The sequence below is a fragment of the Propithecus coquereli genome, unplaced genomic scaffold (assembly GCF_000956105.1).
Source record: "Propithecus coquereli isolate 6110/MARCELLA unplaced genomic scaffold, Pcoq_1.0 Scaffold482, whole genome shotgun sequence".
Lineage (NCBI taxonomy): Eukaryota > Metazoa > Chordata > Mammalia > Primates > Indriidae > Propithecus > Propithecus coquereli.
The window spans coordinates 671,050-675,725 of record NW_012150641.1 but is presented as its reverse complement, the minus strand read 5'-3'; positions in this window follow the sequence as shown (position 1 = coordinate 675,725).

Here is a 4,676-nt window from a genome sequence, read left to right as displayed (position 1 = left end):
ACGGGGTCTCGCTCTTGCTCAGGCTGGTCTCGAACTCCTGAGCTCAAACAATCCGCCCGCCTTGGCCTCCCAGAGTGCTAGGATTACAGGCGTGAGCTACCGCGCCTGGCCCAGAAACCCCACTCTTTCCATCCCCTGAGCTGCTCCACCTCTGGAGTTCTCAATTCAGACCTCCAGCTTTGGACCACAACCTCTCCCACCTCGTATTTTCTATCCTCCTGAGTCCTATAGACCAGCTCTCTCCAAAAGAACTTTCTGTGGTGAGGGAAATGTTCTTTATATTGGTGCTGTCCAAATCAGGGGCAACTGGGCAACTGAGCTTTAAATGTTATTAATTTTCATTAATTCAAACTGACATTAAAATAGCTACAGGTGGTGACTGGCTACCATATTGAGAGGCACAGCTCTAGATCCCTGGTCTTTCTATGTCCTCTTCCATCCCTGTCCTGTCTTCCTTCTCTCTTTGGCATTGTCTCCCTGGTCCATCACATCAGCCACCCTCTCTCCTTGTCCTTCTGTCCCACCTCCTGGAAAATACTCTCAACTCCAGATTAATCCAATGTTGTCTTTATCTAGGGCTACATGGGGCTGCTGGGTGCTGCTGGGGGAAGGGATATGTGTGTCCCATGACTTTGCTGGTTGCCATTCTTTCTCATAGATGGTCACCAGCCTCAACAGGGCCTTTAATTTTGCCCAGCAAGCATTATCCTCTTCTCTGTTAATGACCTCAGAGCTCCAATGCTCCCAGCTCCTCCCCCACCCACTGTCAGCTGATGGTGTCACTTCCTATTTCATTGAAATAAGAGAAGCTTTACTTTGAGACCACCTGACCACCGATTTTACCAGGGTAGTTTTATCTGTCTTCAACTTCTCTGCTCCTGCTGGCTCCTTCCTATCAACATTTAGGCATGTTCAAACAGCCTTATCTTATAAACAACAATAAAAAATCCCAACCTTCCCTCAATCCAGCATCACCTTCCTGCTAGGGCCCTATCTCTTTCCTACCACTTGTATTCACACTTCTTGCAAGTTGTCTACACTTGCTATCTCCACTTTCTCACCTCTCATTCACTCCACAACCTGAGGCAGTCTGGCTTCTGTCCCTACCACTCCTCTGCAACTGCTTGCTAGTCAAGGTCACCAATAACTTCCTTGTAGTTTGATCCAAAGGACTGGCTTCAGATCTTATCTTGACCTTTAAGGCATGTGACACTGTTCACTGCCCCTCCTTCCTTGCAACAGCTCTTGCCCATTGGTTTCTATGACACCTGAGTCTCCTGGGTTTCCTCCTTCTACTCTGGCTACTTCTAAGTTTTCTTGAAACCACCACATTTCCCCCTTCCTAGGGTGATCCGTCAGGCTTCACAGGTAAGGTTTTGTATCAAGAACGGCGTTTCCCCTTCTCAGCGCAGTTCTTGCAGAAACCTAGGAATTTGCTTTCTCACCCAAGAGCTGCACAGTTGTGTTTTCAACTCTGGTTTGCACCATGCTCAGAGCCTGACATGCCTTCACGGGTGTGTATTTATAACCCCCACTTTGAGAGGCTCTCACAACACTTGGACATCTGTTTTTTTCATTTGTTCCCTCAAAAGGCAGCCTGCGTTAGGAAGGGACACTGATAAATTAGAGGGCACTGGGAGAGGCTGCAGAGTGGTCAGAAAACACTGTCCGATGAAAAATCATTAAAAGAACTGGGAACATTTTGCCTAGAAGAGATAAAACTGAGGGATGTTAGAAGACTGATTTCAAAAATTTGAAGAGGCAGAGCCTTGATCTGGGCTGATGTGTAGGGATGGAATCAGACCAACTGCAGAAGTAAGAGAGAGGTGGGTTTTGAACAGAGGTAGAGAAATTCTACTGTGTTACAAAATGTTTCCGGACCTCCTGGACATAAGGTCAGTGAGATAGTCCTTGCCCAACAGCAACAACTAGATGCCACGCTTAGACCTAAGTGATCACAATGAAACTGGAAATGTCCCTGCCTTAGCCCCTCCTGAAGACCACTGGCCTAAGCTCAGCTGGCATTCTAGAAAAGCCACACTCCAGGGAGGGCAATTTCAAACTTGCTGCCACACAAGATCCATCAAAAGCACCGTGGACAGAAAACAACGTAGCAAGAGGAAGGCTTGGAAAGTGCTCAGCATTCCAGTCTTGGAGACACTGCAGAATATAACCCAGTGGGGTGAGCAGTGAGCTACACCCCAATTTGCCTCTCTTAGAACCTTCCTTGCCAGAATGTCTTTTCCTGACTTGTGTTTCTGTGGGATGCCATCAGCTTATATTGAGGGCCATCCAACTGCCCCACGGAGTTCACTGTGTGACTGTTATGGGGATGTTGTTCGGGATGTTCGTTCACTACCTCACACCGTGTTCCTTTTCTGAGGCCCTCCAGGAGAAATTCCTGTCTGATTTTAGTACCAAGAATAGTTGTAATTCTCTTGAGCAATAGGTCTGTTTTTATCTCATGGACACTGGGAATTGTGTAACAGAGTCTCCTTTTCACTTTGGCTGCAGGAGAGCTCAGGGACAAATGTGTGGCCCACCCACAGAAAGTGAACAGGATATTCCAGGGTGCGTTGTACCCTCATTCCCATCTCTACTTTTTCTTCTTTCTTGGTTTTTCTTTCTTCTCTTAGCTTTCCTTATTTTACTGTGCAAAATTGAGAACATACAAGCACAGATAAATAAAAATCACCTGTAATCTCACTATCCAGCGATAACCACTATTAACAGTGCTGCTTTTTATGCATACTTTTTAAAAATAAAAATGAGATTATACTGTGCATAACTGTTCATTTTAATTTGCTTTTTTCATTTTACAATATGTCATAAACATCTTTCCACGTAATTAAATATTCTTTAAATAATTAAAAATTTCTGTATAGATCTAGCAATTTAATACTACCAGCTAACATTTCTACACCCACTGTGTGTCTGACTTTGTGTATATTTACATATACATACATGTGAAAGTATGTTTGTGTGTAGTATAGAACTATAATATGCATGTATATATAAGCTGCAATATTCAGATGTATCAATTCATTTGACGCTCATGGCCCTAAGAGGTAGACAGTACTGACTCCCTTGTACAGATGAGGAAACCAAGGCACAGAAAGATGCAAAGGCTTGCCAGGGTCACATGGCAGAGGTGGAATTTCAGCCCAAGTACTGTGGTTCCAAAGCATGTCCTCCTAAGAGCTATGCTGCCTTTCAGTATACCATTGGGGATTCACGGCCACAGTGGTGAAGCATTTCCTTTATTTCCTTTCACCTCACTTTGAATTTACGTTAATTTGCCATATTTTAAGTACCCTTGTAAGTCACCTGAAATCCATTCTGCCATAAGGAAAAGCATTAAAAAATGGCGCAGAGCGTGGTAAACAGCACAAGAAGGCAAGGCTAAAGTGCTACGCTAGGACAGAAGACAAATCCAGGCTGTCCTGCAATGAAATGGATTTATTTCCTTGGGCTGTGGTGAGCTCCCATTCCTGGAAGAGCTGGCTTGGGTGGCTGTCTCTCGGGGAGGCTGGGGAAGGGCCGCATCCAAGGAGACTGAGCTGGGCCAGATGAGCCCGAGGCCCCTTCTTAGATTCTCAGGGTTTATGAAAGTGCTAACAAGACAAAATGAGGCACTTAATGTAGCTCATGCAGGAAGGCATCCCCTGGGCCAGAAACAGGAGCTGGGGCTTTTCATCTAAATCTATTACTAGACCACACATCTAAAAGCAAGAAATAAACCAACAGAAATTTGGTTCCAAGCTCTCAGCCCAGTGTATTCTTTTCCCAAAGCTCTTTGGCTGCTGTTGCAAGATGGCCAAAGGATGCTGTCACTGTCCTCAGTCCTTTTAAGGTGACAGAGAATGAGCTGGATGGCCCAGAGGATGCCCATGACACTCTAACTCGGTAGGGTTATCCGTTTGGCAAATGCAATGAGTGGAAGGAGCCCAGGTTTCTATTCTCTGATTCCATGTTTACTAGCAGGGAGATCTTGAGCAAGTTTGTTGGCCTCCTGAGACCTCAGTTTCTCATCTGCAACATGTTAATACCTACTTAGCAAAGCCGTTGTGGAGATCGCATGGGATGGTATTAGGTATTGCACCCCTAAAAACGTGGGTGAGGAAGTACCAATAACCTGCCCCAGGGAATCCAGGGAGGGCTAGGCTGCCCTCAGGCCTGGGCCTCAGGCCCATGAGGCCTGTCTTTGAGGGGCAATGGTCAGCTCCCAGGTGCTGCCCGGCTTCTTACTCCTTCAGCCTCCTGTCCACCGTAGCCCCCCTGGCGAGAAAAAAGCCGTGTTCCCAACAAATAGGCCCACGCGCAGTGACACCCGTGGGGGTGCGGGCGAGCAACCCCTCCACGCCGTACCCTAGAGGCTTCCAGCAGGAGTAAGGAGCAGGCAGAGGTGGCATCCTCCTCCTTTTCCTCACGCCCCGGGGCTGCGTGTCCACAGGGTGCGAGGTGCCACCGGGGCCATCAGGCTGGATTTGAGGAAGTCCCGACCTCCGCGCAGCAAAGAGAACAAACACAGATGTGTTTGGCTGGGACCAGAAGGCAGAAAATCGTCCTCTCCCCCCGCCCGCGCGCTACCCCGGGGCGCGAGGCTCCCGGGGCAGCGCGGGGCCCGGGCGAGGCTGACAGTCCCCGGCCGGCCCCTCCTCCCCGCACGGGGTGCG